The sequence below is a fragment of the Stegodyphus dumicola genome, chromosome 4 (genome assembly GCF_044657685.1).
Source record: "Stegodyphus dumicola isolate Sdum_Otavi_A_Nest chromosome 4, ASM4465768v1".
Lineage (NCBI taxonomy): Eukaryota > Metazoa > Arthropoda > Arachnida > Araneae > Eresidae > Stegodyphus > Stegodyphus dumicola.
This window is the reverse complement of record NC_140771.1, coordinates 243658555-243683470: the sequence shown is the minus strand read 5'-3', so window position 1 is coordinate 243683470 and position 24916 is coordinate 243658555. Positions and strand designations below refer to the sequence as shown.

The following is a 24916-nucleotide window of genomic DNA, read 5'->3' as shown; positions in this document are numbered from 1 at the left end:
GACGGGACACTTAACCGACACCAGTTAGCCGACAAGACATTTAGCCGACATGGACACTTAGCCGACACGGACACTTAGCCGACAGGAGGTTTAACGAACAAGTGGTTAAGTGGTTGCCGGCTAAGTGTCACGGACCCAGAGTTTGTCCTAGATATATTACTGCATAATCTACAGTGCCATTTATTTATTTTAATAAGCAAAAGAACATTTTAAAGGGTTATATTTTAAACATATATTATTATCACGTTAACACAGAAACATGGGGAGAATTTTCGCACCATCATGGGGCATTACACCCGCTTCATCCAAACCTACAAAACCACAATTCTTTAATTCCATACACTTTAAAAATCTTTAGAACTCTGTCTTACTGTTGCCACTTATTTTTGTTAAATATTACAATCCCATTGACCACGGTCGTGTACTATTATTTATAAGTTGTTATAAAATTAATTTTTACAGCGCGTGAGAATTCCTAATTTGAACCTGAGTGGATGAATAAAAAGCATTTTATTAACGATTGGAAGTTTGTACAAGATATAGGGAGAGTGTGAGCTAATAGTAGCGATTTAAAAATAATTAAATTGGAGAAAGGGCAGACTCATAGTAATGAGTCAAAAATAGCGAAATTTTGGTGAAGCTCCGTGTGAATACGCAACCGCGTGTGAGAGGCAAGGTCATCTGGTAGACAGTCGCGCGTAGACAATCACCATGTTCGGGTGGTGTTCGTTGCATTTTATTTTATTTCTCAAGCTAGAGATGTAGTGATTTATAGAAATTTAACGAGTGTAGCGGATGGTGTACCAATAAAATTTCATTTCATTCGGTTTTACCTTAGGTCGAAAGCATGGTCAGTGGCGCATAACCATAACCAATAGAATTTACAGTTGAGCAGCGTTAGAGAATACAAGACGCAAAAGCTGGAGATATTTGTTTGGTTCATGTAATTGTTAATGGATTGTCAAGATTTATTCTAGCATCCGTATATATTCATACGACTGTTAATTCAGGAGATTTGGTGATGCTCTTGTTTAGTGCATTGATGAAATATTCCGAGACTACTTTATCGATCGATGAAGAGTTTACTGTAGATACAGACGTTCCTATTATTACGACGAACGATTTCAGTGTAGACGTTAAACGAAATGAAAAAAGACTTGATATCATGAAACATCGTTTTAATCTCAATCTGGTGCCTGGTAACTATCGAAGTACACTTGGCAATTCTTTGATTGAGATCGTAAGGAACGGACTGGTTTCGAATCACTCAGGCAGCATGGATGTTTGTAAATGTAAAGTGTCTGTGCGGCATGGAAGCACTCAAGATATAAGAACCCCTGTCGACAGGGCCCAAAAAAGCGCTGTCGAGTGTTGTTTCAAAATATTCTAAGATCGCTATAAATCGACATCAATCACTTTTAAAATGAACAATATTTACAGATCATCAATCAAAACATGGTGGTTCAGTTGACAAACAAATCTATATGCTTTCATAATCGAGAATCGAAATATTTTAAATAGGAACCGAAGTGTTCCTAAAGTGTGCGAAGCATCAAACATCCATCTATCGAGCTGCCGGTGGAGAGTCTATGGAAATTCAGAAGGCACGTCGCGTCGCGTTAACACGCAACGCTAGCGCCATCTATCAATTAATCAAAATAATTTCCACAAGTGTAATTGCTGGTAAGTGAAGTAACTCGGACTCGTTCCCCAGATGTTCTCCTCGAAAATCCTAAACCTGGTTATTCATTACGCTTTCGCCCTAATTTTGAGGGAGAGCACCTGGGGGGGGGATCTGACGGTTTCCTACCTCAGCGTATTTTGAGTGCCCACTTACTGATACTACATGCTTTCAAAATGAATATAGCGGTTACGAACGGCTAAACCTATTTAATTGAAAAGAATTTATCGGTAAGAATTACACAGAATGTCAAAATAAGTTGTAATGTAAGCTCAAAATTTCGTTTATATGCTTTGCAAATATTATTTGCGACACGCCTTGGCAACACGGACAACATCTAAGCGGTAGTGCATTTCCCGCTATACATTCTGAAGTATATTGGAGTCACCAACGCAAGCACATTAGAAATGCCCATTTTTTAGTTCTGGTATGTTTTCGCCAAAAGAATTACATACATAAGGTCTTTCACATAACCTTCTAGCAAGAAATCGCAGCGTAAAGTCCGAAGATCTAGGTGGCCAACAGCAGAACAAATCACTGGCATCTACAGCGCGACCGATTCAACGCGTTGGAAGATGTCGGTTTAAAAACTCCATACCCCTATGTGAGGGAGGTCCCCGGTTCATTGCGCTTGCGCCATAACTAACGAAATTTTGAATTTCTTTCTACATTCTACGTAATTTTTAACCAATAAATTCTTTTCAATTACATAATTCTACGTAATTCTTACCGATAAATTCAAACAGTTATAGCCGTTTGTAATCGTTACATTCATTTTGAATCACCCTGTATATTCATACAGAAGCTGTAGTATAAAATCGATATTATCGTAAATTTCAGCAAATATTTAAATTCTATCGGTAATGCTTACTTTTATGCTTAGAACGCTCAAAAACATCATATCGAATGTTAGCTTTTCGGATAATAATGTATTTCGCTTATAACTTATCTTCACTTTTGAGGTATACGAGTATAATTTATTTTAATAAAGTTTATAGCATTTATAAAACTTACAACATAAAGTGGATGGACAAAAATATGGAAACATCTTGTGAAATGCATGTTTGAAAAGAAAGATTGATTTTAATGAAATATGTAGGTGGCGCTGGCGTTTTTGACTACTGACGCCACCTATACAACTTCGTAAATGTGCTAAACAGTTCAGTTGTTGTCGGAGTACTGTTATGTGAGGTTGTCATTGCATTATGTCAGAGTTAACAGACTTCGAACGTGGGCAAATTGTTGGAGCACGTATGGTAGGTACTTCCGTAAGCAAAGGTAGCCGATGTGTTTAGTGTTTCAAGAGGTACTGTATCGAAGATTTATTCCGCATATTTGAAAAGCGGAAAAATATCATCTGCTAAATCACAGCGCGGACGAAAGTGTGTCCTGAGTGATCGTGACAGACGATCATTAAGGGCAATTGTGACAAAAAATAAGAAGACCGCAGCTGCAAAAGTTACTGCTGAAATGAATGTTGTGTTACCGAACCCTGTGAGTACCAAAACAATTAGAAGGGAGCTTCATAAACAGGGAATTGCTGGCCGTGCTGCAATCGAGAAGCCACTCATCAGTGATGCTAATGCCCGTAACAGGAAAAGGTGGTGTTCAAGTCATAAAGCCTGGACTATAGAGCAGTGGAAGCGAGTAATATGGTCTGACGAGTCTTCTTTCACATTGTTTCCACTTCTGGGCGAGTTTACGTCTGGAGAACGCCATCTCAAGCCTATATATAATACAGACTGCTTGTTGCCAAGAGTGAAACATGGCGGGGGTTCTGTTATGGTTTGGGCAGCCATATCGTGGTTCTTTGCTAGCCCCATGATAACTGTGTCGGGGCACATGACTGCCAAGACTTATGTGAACATTTTGGCCGATCAAGTTCATCCCATGGTACAAACTTTGTTCCCCGATGGTGATGGTCTTCCAAGACGACAAAGCCCCTGTTCACACAGCTCACATTGTCCAGGACTGGTTTTCTGAGCACGAGGATGAGTTGTCCCATCTCCCCTGGCCACCACAGTCACCAGACCTGAATATTATCGAACCTTTGTGGTCTACATTGGAACGGAAAGTGCGTTTTCGTTATCCACCGCCAACATCGTTATCTGAACTTGCCACCGTTTTGCAGGAAGAATGGTATAATATTCCCTTGGCAAACATACAAGAACTGTATTTATCCATTTCGAGAAGACTGCAAGCTGTTTTGGATACCAACGGGTTTCCTACACCATATTAAGCAAAGAAACATGTTTTTTTTTAAAGGTGTTTCCATATTTTTGTCCAACCCCTGTATTTTTATAACGTTAATAAATATCACGCTGCCGAATGCTTGCTTTTCGTACGATAACGTAGATCGCTTATAACTTCCTGTCACTTTTGCGGATTATCAGACTTTAAATAATGCTTAAAATGCATATAACGCTTGTAACTTATCCTCACTCTTTGTCGAACTACTTTTGCGGTGTTATCACTTTTCAAATAACGCTTATTACTTACTTTTATTAATACTTTATTCTTACCTTTACGTCCAATCACGTTTACGGAGTATTACTTTTTGAATAATGTTTTATAACTTATCCTCACTCTTACGGTGTTACGGAGTATGACTGTTTAAATTATCTCTACATGTAACAAAAGAAAGAGTCTCTCTGTGTGTGTGTGTCTTTTGCTCGTGCTGCGCGTAAGCTAATAGAACCCAGGGCTACGAAATTTGATACATAGGTGCATCTAGACTAGAGCTAGTGCATCTCGAAGCGTTTTTTTTTTTTTTTTTTTTTTTTCCAAAACTCGAATTAGAACTTTTTTTAAAAATCTTTTTTGATGAAATCGCATCATTTCGAATAGTTTCCTTCTTTTAGAAATGTGTTTTGGCAACAGTTTTTCATTTAATGCTTTGTATACTGGACTGCTGAAAATATGAGATAATTATACACGCAACACGAACATCGCAATCTTTTTATTTTGACGCGCATGTGTCTCGGGGAGGCACAACAGAAAGAATTTCCTTTTTTCTTCTTCTCTCTCTTTATTAGGTAATGGCAAATAAGTTTGCATATTTTGAATTATGTCATCCACAAAGCACAACTTTGATTGTTTATTGCTTTCTGATGACAGTTTGATTCTTTTAGAAATGTGGTTTTGGCGATAGTTTTTCATTCATTGCTTTGGACACTGGATTGTTAACTGTTTTCTCTTGAAAATACGAGATCTAATTCTTATTTCATTGTAATTTTTTTATATTATGTTTTATTTATATATAAATTTAATTATCTAAAAAGTTTTGCATGATTTTTTTTTTTTTTTTTTTTTTAGGAAACGAAGTTCTTAACTTCCTTTATACCATTTCAATTCTTACGATTTTGCAAAGGGAAGTTGGTTAATTTATTTATTAGGATAATTAATATTTGTGTTAAGGAATATTGCTTATTTAATTGTAATTTTTTTCATATATAATACATTTTTGTTGAAATTTCTGTCTTTTCTTTTTTGCTGTTGTTTGTTTTTTTGATAAATTTGTTCTGCAGAGTAAAATTCCGTGCAGTTTTTAAATTTAATGTTTGGAAAATTAGGTTAGGAAACCCTTCAGAAAATTTTTTTGGTACATTTATAAGCCAGACGAAGGCTAGTGTTTCATAAATTATCCTCACCTTATTTCAAATAACCCTCATAAACGATATAGCTTATGTTCACTTTTGCGATGTATCACTTTTCAAGTACGGCATGGGCAGTTATAACCCTGAAGAATATCATGTTGTCGAATGTCTGCTTTTCGAATCATAACACTTACTGCTTACAACTTATTTTTGTAACGCTTATATGCAGAGTCGCATGCGAGAATTTGGAAACTCTCTGCTGAACCTTTAAAATCTGAATCCTTTCACTTTTTTGTTTATTCTAGAATTAAGGGTTACTGCTAAAGTTATGCAGTAGAAACAAACGAACCAATCCCGTGAGTAAGTATAATATAATAACTTCCGTGAACATAAAAATTAATGAAAGAATATTTTGTTCTTTAAACATTACCAAGTTTTAGTCTACCCAGGAACAAGATTTCCAATCCCACGCTCTTTAGTTAAAAAGTCATAAAACAAATGAAATATCAAAGCAGCAGAAAAGCACGACTAACTCATCCATACCGCATATGGTCTCACCATTAAGGTCACGTGGATCATGCTCTTATTTTTTTCTTTTAAAACTTTGTTACCTGTACTCAAAATGTAACACATGTCGTAAAAAGTTTTTCTTCTTTCCCACTCTTGTCTTTTCATGGCAGCAGGCGAAAATACAGAAAAATAAATAATTTCTGCAAGCAAGGGGTCCTTTGATCGTCTGCTTTTAATTTCTTACGAAGACATTGTCGGTAACAAAATAATCAATAATTCTTTTAATGACGCGAGATCAATCTAGGTAATGGTAGCGATAAGCAGTTCCAAGAACACGAATATAAAATAGAACACGATATGTAAAATATCGATTTCCATTACACTAAAGGTGACGAGAGATATTATGATGAAAACACACATTCATCCATTTAATTACTCTATTAAGTATTTCTAAGTGCAAAATATTTGATTCTTTTTAGGTGTGCAATTTTTTCCTCGTCTTTTTTGGGGGAGGGGGAGGGTGACTTACCGTAATTAATGATTTTAATGGAATTTCTTCAGCCTCTATTACGAAATAATGAAGAATGTGTACGAAATAATGAATATGTGTAGATATGTGTGTTCAAACATTGTGGGAAAAAGGGCTCTCGTGCGTCGTGCCACATTAAACTAACTTAAACTCTAACCGCAAAATGTGCACCTCTAAGGCTGAAATAAAGTTTATTTATTTCAAATTCTATGTGAATTTAATGAATTTTTGATTAACAAATTGAACTCTAAAAACGATAACATTTTTAATTCCAGCTCGCTGGTTTTTTCCCATTTTGCAAAGTGCATGATGTATATCTTTACAATTAAATAGACAAACTCGGTTATTTAAGGAAAAAAAAAAAAAAATCTGAAATGTTTCAGATTTTAAATTACGTCCAAAGGGGCGTTTTTTAACATTTTGTGTGTTACGTTTCTTTATTAAATATCATGTTCCTCGCACTTAAACCATAAAATCCAGTGCAACAGCAATATCGCAAAATAGTTTTAAAACGAGCATATCTTTAGAATTTCCGATACAGAGACTCACGCGCTGGAGATAAAAATGTTTTTTCTGCACAACGTTGCCATTGCTCGCTTTGAAATCCTTGAGTTTGTTAATCAAAAATTCGTCAAAGTTTTAAAAAATAGGAAATCGATCATAAAACAAATTTCAAATTTCAAATTTGGTCTTCCACATGCTCATATTCGTTGGAGGATTACGTTATTCAAAATTCGATGACTCCATGTACCGTTATTTTATGACAATGTGAGAAATATACATACATTTACGCAGATTTTCATTATTTAATTTCTTCAAATATAATGCAGGACTCTAACATTTTATGGCAACAGTTTGAAAAGTGAACCGACATTTATCCGTCCGACGCAAAATGCCAAAACGAAACTAATAGTCCTTCGGGATTCAAATCCCTTTGGACTAAAAAAACTTTTATCTTCCACGTGTCAAAGTGTTTGTCATTCGACAAAGAATAATACATTTAATTATCACATTAAGTACGCCTGTTATTGATTTAAAAGCTACAAATGCAGTTTTTAAGAATATTTTTTTAAACTTTTTAAATCTAATTTAAAAATGCATTTCCTTCACGACATAGGTAATTTTAAAATACAATTTTTAAGCCGGCTAGTAAATCAAATGTTGGTACACAGAATATTACGTATTTCTAATGAAATGGGAATAAAAGAGAAGAAATTAATTTTTTTAACATCCCTTATTATGACTGCTATCAAATCACCCTCTTTTTCAAAGAATTGAGAAACTTACCTATGTTTTTTTTAAACAAAAACAATTAGGTAGGCCAAGGTAATATCTTCGTGCTATGCTGGTATTCCTTGTGTTGTGTAAATCGAGGTCAATAAAGATTAGGATTGATTTCAACAAAGTTGCCTGCATTCATTATTCACTTTATTACTTGATTTCTCTCTCTCTCTCTTTTTTTTTTTTTTTTTTTTTTTCGGTTTACCAACCGCTAGAAATGGTTATTATGAAAAAGAAAAAAATCTGATGTGTACACCACATGACTTCCTTGTACGGAATATTAAATTATACGCATTTTTTCTTGCATTTTATTTAAACTTATCAGATTGAATTAAACCTACTTCGCCGACAGCGCATAAAACACAATAGAATAAATGCATTCTTTAAAATTAACTTTGTTTACCATAGCGACACTCTGGCACTAGGTTTACTTTAACAGTATTATATTTCATTCATATTATAACTATGTCTACGTCATAACACAATTAAAGGGCAATCGGCCTAGTGCGGCCTTTACCAATATATTATAAGTAGGGTGTATTTAATGGTGAGTTGAATCCAGTAAGATTGAACGTACTTTTTGCACCTAGTGCAGAGTCTCTAGAAGAGAAGTAAACCGCATATTATAACTCTGAATGCACAAAATTTATATCATTTAAAGAATTATCTAATCCTTGCCACATGTTCTATTCAAATACTATAATAAAGCTAGAACTATGTATAAAAGAAATTAAGCAAACAAAACAAAAAAAGAAACTTTTCACAGAAGATTGAGTATTTCTCATTCAATTAATTCAGTTCTCACATCGCGACAAGGCAAAAATACATACTAAATACAAAAATACAAAATATCTGTATTAAAAGTTACGAAGTAAATCTTAAACGCTTATTTCCTCGAAAAAATTCAAGAAAGGATTAAGCATGATTTAATTGGCAATAATAAATGAATGCGTTATCTTTGTTGTTGCAAAGCTAAGTTTCTCTAGATTGGCAACAAATCCACTAGTCTCCTGTTTCAAATGTAAACATCAATGGCCGCCATCAAATTAGGCTTAGCGGCACTTGAAGAATTTTTAAATTGTTGATAATTCTAAAAATATTGCATACAGATTTACTAAAGCCATAAAACCCTTAACCGGAAGATAAAAACAACATAATTCAATCATTTTTAAAGCAAAAAATGTACAATTTACAAACATGTAAGAGTAAAGAAACTGAGATCACTGAGCCGGGTAACAGAGTGGATATATTTATAAATATATTTATATACGTTTGGCGCGGCCGATTGAAATCAAAATACGAGGTGCACATCTACATGTTATAGTAGTCCTATATACAAAATTTCAACGTTCTGAGGCTACTCGTTTTTGAGTTATGCGAGATACGTACGTACGTACGTTCGTACAGACGCCACGAAAAATTCTCTTCAGAATTCATTTTAAAGCAGTTTTTTAGTTTTTTTTTGGGGGGGGGGAGGAAAAGAGTCTTTTATTCTGTACTTACGTACAGATATCACGCAAAAACATCGTTAAATTGCATTCGAAAGCGGTCAAAGTGGATATTTTCGTTGAAATATGCTGCCTGAAGCTTTTCGCGATTACAATACTTCCTTTTTACTTCGTACAAGGAAGTAAAAATATACATAATGATTTAATGAGTACAGCTCGTGCGACTTTACAAAATATTTAATGTCTTTAATTGGACATGTCAAGCAGTTAAATGGCTTTTTATTAAAATTCAGGGAATTAAAATGTAAGAAAAGTATTACTGAGTGCGTTTACGGTTTTTGAACTGCGTTTTGTTTAACGTTCTTAGTAGTTTGAAAAGTAACGACTGATTGTGCTCTGTAATACTGAGAATAGTACGAGTGTTGTCTGGAAAGTTCCAGAACAGTAAAGAGTTTCTTTTGGGTAAAATAGATCCTATCGAGCTATCATCGCTTCTGTGTGCATTCGATCTATTACGAACCCGTACGCGCGCAACAATAGTTTACTTTTTCCAAAGTGGCAACACATTGCTTTTAAGTCGCTGAGTTTGTAATTCAAAATGTCACTAAGTTCTCACAAATCTATATATATAAAGAAGAATATTTGTGTTTGTTGGCGATTAGATCAGTCACTGCTATAGCTATCGTCACCAAACTTTCTACAATTCTTTCCTGGGTCCTGGAAAAGGTCGACGTCTACTCCCCAACATAAAAATCTGAAAGGTTTCAGATTTTAAATTACATCGAAAGGGGTATTTTTTAACGTTTTGCGTGTTAACTTTATTTATAAAATATCCTGTTCTTTGCACTTAAACCATACAATTAAGTTCAACATCCCACCCCGCCACCGTAGTGTTGCCATTGCTCGCGTTTAAATCGTTGAGTTTGTTACTCAAAAATTCGTTAAAGTTTTACAAAATATGAAATCGATAATGCAACAAATTTCAAATTTTATCTTCCACATGCCCATATTCGTAGGAGGATTACGCCATTCAAGATTCGATGGCTCTATGTATCGTTGTTTTATCACAATGCGAGAATTGATGATAGATGCAGATTTTTCATTATTCATTTTCTTCAAATATAATGCAGGACTCTAACATTTGGTGGCAACAGTTTGAAAAGTGAAACGGACATTTATAATAATTCAACGCAAAATTGCAAAACGAACAATAGTCCTTCAGGGAACAAAACCTTTTTGGACTTAAAAGAAAATTTCACCTGATAAATCAATAACAGATAACCATTTTATCAAATTGTGACGTTAGGTCTCGGTCCTTCTTTGGCCCTTAAAAAAAAAAAAAAAAAAAAAAAAAAGAATCAGAGATATTAATTAAAAAATCTGAAAACGCCCATTTACGACTTCATTTTTCCGAGTGGCAACAGTCTCGCACGCTGGAGATAAAAATCTGCTTTATTTCGAGAATAGTTGCCACTGCTAGCTTTCAAATCGTAGAGTTTGTTAATAAAAAAAAAATTTCCAAGTTTTACAATGGGGAAAAAAAATAGAAATGCCAAACATTAAATACATTATCTCCGATTCCAAAAATTCCTGGGACGCCATTTCGACTATTCCCATCTTCGTACGACTTTAATCAGCCGAGACATTAATTAAAAACTCAAAAACACTAATTTTCGTATTCATTTTTCCGAATGGCAACAGCCTCGCGCGTTCGAGATAAAAATGCTTTATTTCGAAAAGTATTATTACTGCTTGCATTCAAATCGTAGCGTTTGTTAATCAAAAATCTGGCAAATTTTAGAAAACCTATGTATGTAAAGAAGAAAGCCTGTTTGCGTTATTGATTTCTGATTAATTATGATCCATTTTTTGCCACATATAATCGACTAAAATTGAATATAGGTAAAATATTGGATGGAATTTGAGCTTTTACGACCATTTGATTAGAAAGACGAAAATCATTCAAAACTGCGTGCCACTGTTGCTGATATAATGAAAGAGAATTAGTTTATTTTTCTATAAAAATGTTTTACGTGGGTTCCATATCGCATCAAACTGAAAAATATATAACTATGCAGCGTATTTTTTGCATCGTTATTTGAGAAGGATTACAGCGGTATCGTTCTCTCTGTTGTTAGATAAATTACTCTTAATCTAACTTAACTGGCATCGGGTAATTCTTCTGGTTATAAAACACAATTTAAACAAAATTTCGATATTCGGACTGAACGTCATCGGAGTGCTACGCCTATTGAGAATCTGGTGACTCTAAGTGCCGCCGTTTTTTTTTTCCGCCCACAATGCGAGAAACATAAATACATACATACAAGATTCGTCTTTATTTACTAATATAATAGACATGTGAAATTATCTACGTAATAAAAATGTCTGTATACTTTTAATTAACAATCTGCGGCAAAAAAGATTACATTTTCGAAAATTACGATATCACGCTGTTCATCAAATTCGGCAAATAGAAGACGAAAATGAAAGTGAAAATACCGTTTTTTGCATAAATGTTGAAGACCCATCAACGGCCGAGTGGCAGTGTCGCTGAACACTGGTAGTTCGCGTCGAGATTTGAGTGTCGGTGAACGGGCTGGCTGCATGGACGTTTTCGTGGTTTTTCCCATGTGTTACGTAGATACGAGCCAGTTTTCCTTACAAATTCCTCCATGAAGGCATCCTGCTCCTTAGGCAGATAGCCTCGAGTGCTTTGCCGATATTGAAATTGAAGTAGTGGTGTATTTAATTATGGCAAAGCACACTAGGGCTATCTGCCTAAGGGAAGGGATGCCTTCGTGGAGGGCTTTCTAAGGGAAACTGGCTCGTATACACGTCACACATGGGGAAAACCACGAAAACGCCCATGCAGCCAGCCCGTTCGCGGGATTCGAACCTCAGACCGAACTACCAGTGTTCAGCGATTTTACCGCTCGGCTGCTGGTGGGCCCGGTTTAAATGAATTGGCGGTTTATCGCGATGGCCGTGAAAAATCCAGTGGTAGCGAAATTTGGGACGTGACTTATACAGAATAGCAAGTACTGGAGTATTTTCAAAGTTTCATGATGCTGATGCGCATATACACTCTTTTGCAAGAAAATTGAATCACCAAGAAGGACTTTTGCTATCGTGACGAAATTTAGTATGCAAAAACATCTTGATCGAACATGCAAATGATCAAAGTTTCAAGGAAAATGAACAGGAATTGCGATCATAGCGCGCATTTCTAGTGAGCAATTCACAAAGTATTAACCAGTAAGAGAGGCGGAAAATTAATCTTTTTTGTTACTGCCATTGTAATTCCGTAAAGAAGCAACTAAAGGTGCCATTACGACGATATCGAAGACCTTACAAACAACTAAACGACTTCGAACATGGTCGCATTGTAGGGTTGCGTGAAGTTGGGTGGTCATACCGAGCAACAGGCCGCCACCTGCAGCGTACAGACACAGCTGTGCAAAGATGTTGGCAGCAATGGTTGCTACAAGGAAATTGCCGACGAAATGAAGGCTCTGGAAGGCCAAGGATCACAAATGCGAGGCGAGATAGGATGATTGTTCGCCAGGCCCGAACCGCCCCAACGGTATCATTGCCGAATATTCAACCCACTACAGCCACGTCTATACCTTCCGTGGTACCGTCCACCATCTCACGGCGCTTTTCTGTGGCGGGACTACGCTAACAGAGGCATTTACCACGCTTGCCTTTGACCCCATAACATCGGCAGAGTCGTCTGAAGTGATGTCGCAGCCGATCATCATGGCTGCCATCAGACTGGCATCGTAGAGTGTTCAGCGAGGAATCCCGTTTCACTCTTGAAGCAGATGATCACCGTGTCCGTGTCTGGAGAGGACGGGGCCAGCGGTCCCAATCAGCCTTTGTTTCACAAAGGCACACAGCCATAACCCCTGGTGTGATGGTGTGGGGCGCAATGACAGCAGGTCATCTTTAGTCATCCTCCGTACATCTTTAACAGCTCAACGATATGTGGATACCATCCTGTGGCCGGTTGCATTACCCTTCATGGCACGTCATCCTGGGCCGTTTTCCAACAAGATAATGCCAAGCCACATACTGCTCGCCTATCTCTGGATTGTCTCCGTGCGGTTGATACTCTTCCTTGACTAGCAAGGTCACCAGACTTTTCACCAATCGAGCATATCTGGGATATAGTAGGCCGCCAGATTCGGGCACCACAAAATATCGAAGATCTGGAGCGACAACTGATGAATACCTGGCAGAATGTGTCGCAAGACATTAGGAACCTCTACCACTCCTTGCTTCGACGAATTCAAGCATGCATTGCCGACAGGATCGGTTCAACCAAGTACTAATTTGAACACTCAATGGGCGATTGTGAGCCGTGAACAGGTACTATGACCTAGATCTTTTAATCATTTTATTATCTGTATAAAGCTATACACATATTCAGTTTCTTCAAAAACAAACACTTCCTTCATGGTGCTTCTTTTTTTTGCAAAAGAGTGTACAACACATTGAAAGAAAATGGATTCGTCGAAATGGTCCAAAAATGACATCACAGAAAGCGCGACACCACTTTGATTCGTATTTACGTGGATTCGAGCGGCGTCATAAAGAGGGTGATAGCTTCGTTGTTATTTTATGCACCATTACGAATTGTTTAACAGCCCGAATGATTGATCACAGTTTTAACGAATTCCTTTGTCAGATAATCTAGTATCTGAGCATGCAGTTATCTACGTTTTTATATGCTATATCTGTAACTGGCATCTGTTATTTTCTAGCTAAAGAAAGAGCAAATTTCCACCAGAGTCGTTAGCGTGGTTTTAGCGATCGAAGAATCGCCTACATTTAAGCAGCAGAACTATCATCTGAGCTTCTGGGAATTTCATTATCCAGAACCCCAAATAACATCCACATTTATAGTTCATTCACACAGCCTGCTACAAAGTCGCGCGCAAACAACAGCAAACCAGTCCTCCCTCAGATGTAATTGAGTATGTGAAAAAAACCGAAGGTGAAAAAATGACCGAGTACAGCGACCGTGCGAACGGCGAGATTAGAACTTGAAAACGAGATGCATTTTCAGGTTCTTAAAGATACCTTGAGCGGTGATTAGGATTATGTAAATCAGGCATAGAGAGGAAAAAAAAAAAAAAACCACTAGAAATTACACTATGGTATTCATTCGCAAAAATAAAAGAAAAAAAAATCTGATGTATACGTCACATGACTTCCCTGTACAGAATATTAAATTATACGCATTTTTTTCCTGCATTTAATTTAAAATTATTTCCTCGAATTTCATTGGAGATATATTTCTCCTTCAATTAATTCAAGTCTCACTCCGCGACAAGGCAAAAATAATAAAACCTCAAAATATCTTTATTAAAAATTGAAAATATAAAACATAAATACAGTTAAAATAATTTTTAAAATTAAAATTAGAGTTTCTATGCAAAAACAATAAATTTGGCCAGCGGGCAAGAACGCAGATCTTTTGATGCAGAAAACTGGAAGTTTACTTTAGGTTCCACTCAGGAAAAGGACACTGAAGGCGTAGAAAACGACTTAATTTGTTGTGGACGCTATGCTGAGTCAACATATGGGATAATTTAAAAACTTAAGTGATAATTTCAGAATGGATTAAGCATGATTTAATTCCCAATAAAAGAAGACGTTATCTTTGTTGTTGCGAAGTTTAGTTTCTCTAGATTGGCAACAAATCCACTATTCTGCAAAGTTTCAAGCGTAAACAAATATGGCTGCTATGGTTAAAAAATTAGGCTTAGCCGCACTAAAACAACTTGATAATTCTATAAGTATTACATGCAAGTTAACTAAAAGCATAAAAACCTTAAACGGAACATAAAAAATAACATAATTCAATCATTTTTAAAGCTAAAATTGACAATTTACCAATATATATGTATAAAAAAATTGAGCTCAGTGAGTAACAGAGTGGGTGTGTATATATTTATATACTTTTGCTGCCACCGATTGCAACCAAAAGGGGAGGTGCACAACTACATGTTATAGCAGTCCTATATACAAAATTTGAACGCTCTGAGGCTACTCGTTTTTGAGTTATTCGAGGTACACAAGTACAGATGCCCCGGAAAAAAATCTCTTTTGAATCCATTTTAAATCAGTTTTAGAATTCGTTTGCGGAAAAAGAGTCCTTTATTGTGTCCTTACGGTCACCACTAGGTTTGACGAGATAATTCGAGCGATGACGATGTTTATTTAGGTTTGATTTGGGCAATATCGCTTCAATAATGTATCAAAAATTACATGCGTGTAAAACAACTGCCAGTCTTTAATCTTGGATATGTTTTTTAGATTTATTAGATTAAATACGTTTTTATATATGAGTCTTCGATCTTAGTTCGAACTCCAGACTTATACTATTAGAATATGTGCTCGTCTTGTTGTTTGTTTATGACAGTATCTCCTCCGGAACGGCGGGGAGTTGAGCTTCGACAGTCGGATTCTAAAAATTGGTGGGAAGCCATTTCGCCCATGCTCATCTTCCTACCACTTTAATTATGCGAGATATTAATTAAAAGCTCTGAAAACACTAATTTTCGACCACATTTTTCCGAATGGCAACGCTGGAGATAAAAATCTTCTTTATTTCGAAAAGTGTTGCCACTGCTCGTTTTCAAATCGATTCTCTTAATAAATAAATTCCAAGCTTTACAAAATATCAAATAAAAATAGCATTGCCAAACATTAAGTATATTATTCCCGATTCCAAAAATTCGTGGAAAGCTATTTCGACTATTATCATCTTCGAACGACTTTAATCAGCTGAGATATTAATTAAAAACTCTGACAATGATAATTTTTGAACTCACTTTTCCGAGTGGCAGCAATCTCGCGCGCTGGAGATAAAAATCTGCTCGGAAAGTGTTGCCACTGCTCGCTTTCAAATCGTAGAGTTTGTTAATAAAATAATTTGTAAGTTTTGAAAAATATGAAATAAAAATAGCATTGCCAAACATTAAATATATTATCATCATATTAAATCATTATCATCATCATATATATATCACTCTGACGTTGAAGAAAGCACGCGATTGTGCAATGACGTATGTTGAAAATTTTTCGTTTATGTAAGCATTTTAAATAAATAATTACTGTTGACAACTTTTTTGTTTCAGATTAGAATAATCTGGCACGGTATGCTATTGCCAGGTTAATTCTTTTACGGATATTGAGAAAAAGTTGTTATATTACATTAAACTTAAATAATGACGTCATACGTATAAAACTGGTATGTCAGAAGTTTTTGTTTCCTGGTTTGGCAACAAAAAAATATTTACGAATCGGTTGTTGGTTGGAAAAAATGAACTGACTTCATTCATAATGAAATGTTTTTATATATTTTTGTTACGAAGCGATTAACGATTCGAATGCGTAGTTCGAAAGGCGAGTAAATAACTTGCCTACTCTTGTTCGAACGCTAATTTTGTTTCGACGAGTTTGCATCAGTGGACGATTTGACAAAAATACATGACGATATCTTTCATTTATATTTAATGAAAGCACCAAATATATCAAAGTAATACACATACATCGCAATGGCGAACTACAGTTACATAATGTAAAAAACACAGAATTCCTTTTGCGCAACAGCGCCCTCTATACTATGAAAAGTTCTAACAATTTTCAATTCAGGAACACATAGTAGAACTTACACATTTTGTTTTAGCCTCGGCCCGCTAGCAGGAATATAATTTTAAAAGTTACGAAAACCAGTAAGCGTGGAATACGATGAAGGAATCATTTTAATGAAAATGAGCCGGATGTTTCATTGATATAGAACGAAACGGTAGAGACTGCTTGACGTTAGAGAGGAGGGAAGCAGTAACGAAGTGAGAGGTGTAAAAAGACGAAAAATCAGGGTAATAGATAGTGAACGTGAAAACGATAGTGATTCTGCAGAAGAGACAGAAAATTCAGAACGGATAACGTGCACAGAATGCAAAGAAATACCGCAAAGAATACAGTTCGCAGGGCCGCAGCACCACAAGTTCCTGAAGACGTAAAAGAAACATAAGATTTTTGTGAAATCATTTAAAGTAAGCTATAAAAAATTCACCAAATATGCGGGACATAGTATCGAGTTTGCTGTTCCGCCCGAGTGAAAAAGGCCTCGATAGGTTAATGACGAGGGATAGATGAACAGAGTGTGTTTTTAAATCCATTTTACAAACTGTTTTGGAAAAAAGAAGCCTTTATTTTGTCCGTACGTACAGACGTCGTGCAAAAAAAGGTGCTACTTTGGTAGACGGTTGCACGGATTTTGGCGATTTGCCTTTTGGCGAGTAATACAACTTATGGTAAACCCATTGCTGGATAAGTTATTTATGGTAACCGATACTTTGTTGTCATTTTATTAAAAAAATAATGCGTTTTATTATGCATAACTTCCGTGTTTTAAATATTATTTATGGCTTCTAAATATTAAAAATCAATTTAATTTTACATTTTTATTTGAAATAAAAATTTTGTTGTTTATAATATTTTATATAATTTTATGTTGTGGATGATGTAATCAATGACGTCACCTTACTTAAAAAGTAATTGCTTTTATTAATATCTATAAATTTAATCTTGCATTTGTTTTAAAAATTATTTTATTATGAATGATTATTTAAATAATTTTAATTCTATGCGTGATGTAATCAGCTCCCTGATTGGTTACTGAATATTTGTGTATTACCCCGCCATTTTAAAATTTTATTATTCATCTCTTCGAATTCCTCGGATTTCAAATGGAATGGATATCTCCGTTTCGAAGACGAATGTTGTTATTGGTAATTACCAAGAATCATTGGTATTGGAATAAAAAAATTGCCCTTTGAGACTTTATTTTGGCCAACCTGTCTTTCCTAATCAAAGATTTATTTATAAATTGTTAATAGCGTCAGAGGAAATTTTGGAGGAAACCTCGCTAATTGCTTCTTCAATGAAGTGCGAGATATTTGGATAACAGATGAAGATGGTTAAAAGATCCGATTCAATTATGATTTCGATTTTTTTTGTGGTACTTATCAATAAACAAGAGGTTAAATTACTCAAAAAAAATGTAAGTACATATTTTTCCTTTATTTTATAATTGTATACTTCAATTTTTGTTAAAAAAATTAATACACTATTTTCAAAAATTGCCGAGATAATTATTGTCACATATGTTTTAATGTTAATTATATTTTATATAATGTATTTTAAAGTATTTGAATTTAATAATATTCTAATTCTTTTAAATGTTGGTAGGATGGTTTTTAATTCGATATTCAATTTCAGTAATATTTTAATCTAATTAAACGTTGGCACAATGTTTTTATAGCGGTATTTTTAATCTCTTTTTTGCTATATGAAAGTAATAATAGCCTTACTTTAGTACTTTATACTCATAGTAAATGTATTTATTTACACTTGCCTGCCATCTTAAAAAAAGACATTTTCAACAAAAAATTAATCCATTACTTTTAACGATATTTATTATTATTTTTTTTTTTTTTTTTAAGTTTCGAATACTTTACTACGCGTAAAAACGGCGTTTTTCAAGATGGCTGGCGATTGTAAAAATCGCGCCAACAATTGCGCCAACGTAAATCGCCAAAAATTCGTGCAACCGTCTACCAAAGTAGCATCCAAAAAAATAGTCTAACTGGATACCGGAATAGTCAAAACGGATATTTCCGTTGAAGTAATACCCGGAATTTTTTGCGATTACAATATTTTCTTTACTTCGTATAAGGAAATAAAAAAGTAAAGTACCGTTTTTAGTAATAAACTTTTCATTACAGTACTTCCCTACAACATTTACAGACTATGTATCGAAATAGTTCGGAAAACGAAGCGTATTGTTCGGTTAGATTGCTTGAAGCACACGATGAATATCATTCCAACTCGAGGGAATGCCTAGCCAGTCCGTCCACATGGAATTGATGCCGATTCGAACTACCAGTATTTAGCAGTCTCAGTCATGCGGTCACTGGTGAGGCCAGAGCATTTTTCGAACTGGTACGGATGGTAAACTTAGGATTTACAATTATTCGGCTTTTTCGGTAATGCATTTAATTTAAATTCTTTCATTGTAAACCTTTCATAAAAGCAAATAAAATATATACCACAAGAAATATCTTCGCAAATTTAAGAGGTGGATGTGATGTACATGTGATAGTATCAAAATTTAAATTTTTCCATAATCATAGTATATGTGGCTACACTTAAAACGCATCACAGTAAATGAAAGCAGGACATTGTTGACTATTTGAGCGAACTATATCTGTGACATACAGAAGACTCCCTCTTAACTGACTTCCGTTTAACCGGATATCCTTTTTAACCGGCCGTAACTAATTTAGATACGAAAATTAAAAAATAAGGAATAAAATTCGGTAATTATGTATTTTAAACACGAAATAAAAAAATAAACTTTAAGAAAAGAAACAACAACCGTCGGCTTCCCGCACCAAAGCGATTCTTTTTAAAAAAATCTGATGTTTATATTACATGACTTCTTTGTACGTAATATTAAATTACAAGCATTTTTCCCTGCCTTTCATTTAAACTTATTTCCTCGAATTTCATTAGAGATAATATTTCTCATTCAATTAATTCAATTCTCACTTCGCGACAAGGCAAAAAATATTTTTATTAAAAATTGAAAAATATGGAAAAATATAAAACATAAATACAGGTAAAACAATTTAAAGAACAAATTTTACAATTAAAATTAAGAGTTTCTACGCAAAAGCAAGCAATTCGGCCAGCGGGCAAAAAGGGAGATTGATTTTTCGATGCACAAAACTGAAACTTTTGGTCTAACTCGGCAAAAAGACAGCGAATTCGTGGAAACTGACTTGAACTGTTATGAACGTGTGCTGAGTCAATATATGGGTAAATTTAATAACTTAAATGTTAATTCCAGAATGGATTAAGCACGATTAAATTCGCAGTAAAAAAAGAAGACTTTATTTTTGTTGTTGCGAAGCGTAGTTTCTCTACATTGGCAACAAATCCATTATTCTACTAAATTTCGATTGTAAACAAATATGGCTGCTATGTTAAACAAAATCTAGGCTTAGCCGCACTCAAACAACTTTTAAATAGTTGATAATTCTACAATTATTTCATGTAGGTTAACTAAAAGCATAAAAGTCTTAACTGGAAGAAAGAATAACATAATTCAATCATTTTTAAAGTAAAAAATGCGCAATTTACCAAAATATAAGAATAAAAAAACAGTTTACGGAGCCGAGTAACAGAGTGGGTATATATATATATGCATATATATACATACTTTTGGTGCGACCTATTGCAACCAAAAAGGGAGGTGCATAACTGCATATTATAGTAATTCTATATACAAAATTCCAACGTTCTTAGGCTACTCGTTTTTGACTTAATACGACATACACACATACTTACGTACATACGCCCCCCAAAAAATCTCTTCTGAATTCATTTTAAATCAGTTTTATAACTAACTCACTTGTGGAAAAAGAGTCCATTATTCTATCCTTACGTACAGAAGTCAAGCAAAGACATCGTTAAATTGCATTCGATAGTGGTCAAAATGGATATTTTCGTTGAAATATGGTACTCAGAATTTTCGTGATTACAATACTTTCTTTACTTCGTATAAGGAAGTAAAAATGGCGAAATTATGCAGCGAATCGCCGGATACAAATACTACATTTTTTTTTAACATTCCTACTAATGGTAAGTAAATCTTTTGTAATGAATTGACAGATTTAATAAATTTTTACTTTAACTACAAAATATATGATGTCGACATCACATGACTTCCTTGTACGACCTATTAAAATATACACATTTTTTGCTGCATTTCATTTAAACGTATTTTCCCGAATTTCATTAAAGATATATTTCAAATTTAACAATTCAATTCTCATGTCGTAACAAGGCAAAAATACACAAAACCTCAAAACATCTTCATTAAAAATTGTAAAATACACAAAAACTTAACACCAAAAACAATTAAAAATAGTTTAAATTTTTTTTTTTTTGGCAGTAAAATTAGGCTTTCTACGCCAAAACAAGCAAATCAACCAAGAGAAAGGAATACCGAATTTTCCGTGCTCAAAACTGAAAGTTAAATGTGTTCCACTCGGCAAAAAAAAAAAAAAAAAAAAAAAAAAAAAAACCTTAAAAGTTGGTACACCAACTGACTTAATTCTCTATTTTACTAGAGCTTTCAAATGTAAATAAACGGTGGATTCGTTGGCGCGCAACGTTGATTCGTTGGCACTAAAACTTTTAACCTGTTAATAATTCTACAATAATTGCGTGTAAATTAGCTAAAGTCATAAAAACCTGAAACAGAACATAAGAACAACATAATTCAGCCATTTTTAAAGCAACAAATAAATGCACAGTTGACCTACATACAAGAATAAAAATACTATAGAGGTCACTGAGGCGGGCAAGAGGATGAATATATATAGATAAAATAGAAACATGCAGGTAGATATATATATGTAATAATAAAATTCCATAGTCAAGAATACACTTAAAATTCTAACTGTATGTTCTTTTCATTTTTAATGGCGACGTTCTCTTATTTGAAAGTACGTGGAATTAAATTCACAGCCCCGTAGTCAAGTTGTTTTTCCCGCCTTTTCTACACGTACAGTTATAGAATGTTCTGGAAGTATTTAAAGCGAACTGCAATTGGCTGACGAGGCTGACGTCATTTCTTGGAAGCTCCGCCTTTCCAGAGGCAATAAAAGGACTCGCAAAAGGAATATCGGGGCTTTTTCTTAAATGTCATGATGCAGTAAACTTCATAAAAAAAGGTTATTAGTAATTCTTTTTATTTACTCCGGAAATATGATTTTGTAACTGCTATTTCTCCTGATATAATAAATGGATCCTGTTTTTTAAACTTATCGTCTGATAATTTAAGCTACGACTACATTTATGATTCTTCAACAATCTATTTATTAAGGACAAAAGCTGGTACATCACACACATATATATATTAAACAGTCCCATATGCAAAATTTCAACGTTTTACGGCTAATCGTTTTTTCAGATATGCGAGATACATACATAAATACGTACGTACGTACAAACGTCATGAAAAAATTCCCTTCTGAATCCATTTTAAATCTGATTTGGATAAAAGAGTCCTCTATTCTGTCCATACGTATAGATGGCAAGCAAGAAAATCGTCGAAATGGATTCGGGAACGGTCAAATTGGATTATTATTTTATTTTATTTTTAAATATGATACCTGAAATTTTTCGCTATAATACTTCCTTAACTTCGTAGAGGGAGTAAAAACTACATTTCCATCAATTAAATAAATATTCCTCCCCCCCCCTCATTTTCCACTTTAACCGGAATTTCGGTTAACCGGCTTAACTCTGGCCGGTTAAAAGGGTGTCTGATTTCTACTGTTTCAGTTTTTTTGAATATTATGTTGGCACAGATTTGAAAATTGTACTGCGACGACGAGACATTTTCGCAGCATTAAATGTCATTGTTATTACACAACGGCGAACACGGCCTCATTTCATTAATAATCCTCCCTTTTAGTCATTTACTTTCGCTACCGTGTTGCCTCCTTTATTTCCGTGAGAGTAGAGTGCGTTTTCGGCGAATAAAACGCCACTTTTCCTGCTCTGATTTCAAGGACATTAAAGGTCGCATTGCCAGATCGTGATCGGTGTCGAAATATCAGCAATGCAATAAATGTTTTGATGTAGGCTTTTAGCTACGAACATGATAAATTTAATTGAACGCCGTCTTTCCGTTTAACTCACACGCCATTGCATGTCTTCTTCAACGATTCGAGGATAGAAAAGACAAAATGTTTTCTTTCTACTATAAGAGGGAAACAACGAAGAAGACTGATAACAGGCAGATCCGGTCGAATCTAGTTGTGTGATATCATTCGCATTTAGAAGACTTCTTTTAGAATACTTCCTTGACGGAAGCTTTGAATGGCTTCAAAGGCCGAACAATTGACAACGCTTCGGCTTTAATTTACAGCTAATTTACACAGTTTTCTTTTGTGTGTGCGTCTGTGAAAATTGCTTGCATTTTATTCTAATATCCACTTGCGCAGTCAGCCTTCTATAATAGTTATAATACAAGTATTAAATAATTTTTCTGAGTCCAAGTAATAATTAATAATAATAGACCGTGTGAACTGCGTTTATTATTTTTAAACCGCTTTGTTTGCTAATCATTAACAGAGAGTTTAATCTGAAAAGAAAAATTAATAGCGCGTGGAAGACAAAAATATTTCATATGGGGCAGTGGCAACGCATTTCTTTTAAATTCCTGTTTATTGGTTAAATCTAAAAGGTAAATAAGTCACCCTTTGCCGAGTAGTGACACATTTTTTTAAATGGCTATGTTTGTTGACCATTTCCAATTTTTCATAATTATATTTAATAAAATTAAGCAACGAATTTAAATTGTAATTATTTTATTTAGGGAAGGTTATTAACAATTACACTATTAATAATTACGTTTTAGAGTTATTGTATAAAATAACCTGTGAATGATTTTATGAATGAGCGTAAATATAAAAATATACTCGTAAATATAAAAAAATGGATGAAGTAATTTTGAATTTTAGTATAGGCAATGGATGTAAACAAGTAATATAAAAAAATTAAATTAATACTTAGGTCAACAAAGAAAAATTAAAAAAAAATTAATATGTGAAAAAACTGTATTAACATCAAGTGTCATCCACATCAAGTTCCAAAAAATGTATTTGAATTTGAGTGGATGAATAAAAAGTATTTTATTAACGATTGAAAATTTGAATAAGATATAGAGAGAGTGTGAGCTAATAGTAGGAATTTAGAAAGCGTTTTTGAGCACCAGAAAATATTTACTATTTCGATAAAACATTAGTGTAATGAATATAGAAATACTACAATTTTACGAAAATGATGATAAAAATTTCAAGATAAATTTGTGAGGACATGCCCATTTGTATATAAGTTATTATGTTATTTTATTGTATTTCATTAGGTTTCTATGTCTCGCAGACAGTCGAAGTGCGCAATAGAAACAGCGATATTTATAGATATTTTTTTTTTTTTTTTTAAATCTGATTAGATAACATCTATTTGCAATGAAGAATTACTTAAGCAAGCATGAAATGGATGAATGTGGAAAGATGCAGTCCAGAAAAATTTATTATGAACAATTTAGAACAGAAAAGGCGATGCCCAAATTAAACTAAAGAATGATTGAGCTATTACTAATCGAAGTTACAATTTGAGTTACCGAACTTCCTGCGATACTTATGAAGTTTGTAAAATTTACACATTTGCTTAGATTAAGGTCACTCCTTGTCAACCGCAACAAAATAATTAGAAGAAAACACACTATGATTTGTAAACTTTCCGGATAATCTAATATAAATTTTTAGTCCAAAGAGGCTTTGTTTCTGAAGGACAATTGTTTTCGTTTTGCGATTTTTGCGTTGAATCACTACAAATGTTCGTTTCACTTTTCAAACTGTTGCCACCCAATGTTATCGTCCTGTATTATATTTGAAGAAATTAAATAATGAAAAATCTGCATAAATGTATGTCTATTTCTCGCATTGTGATAAAACTACGATACATAGAGCCATCGAATTTTGAATGACGTCATCCTCCTACGAATATGGGCATGTGGAAGACCAAATTTGAAATTTGGAATTTGTTTTATGATCGATTTCATATTTTGTAAAACTTTAACGAATTTTTGATTAACAAACTGAAGGATTTCAAAGCGAGCCATGGCAACACTCTATGGAGGGGGGGGAGAAACCTTTTTATCTCCAGCGCGCTGAACTGTGCATCGGAAACTCTAAAGATAGGCTCATTT

The 24916-nt window shown here is 34.3% G+C and overlaps 1 protein-coding gene across 3 annotated transcripts in view; it reads right to left on the bottom strand.

The window, feature by feature from the left end:
• Positions 1-24916, bottom strand: part of Wdr37 (WD repeat domain 37) — a 205768-nt gene that overhangs the window by 149741 nt on the left and 31111 nt on the right. The window lies entirely within an intron of this gene.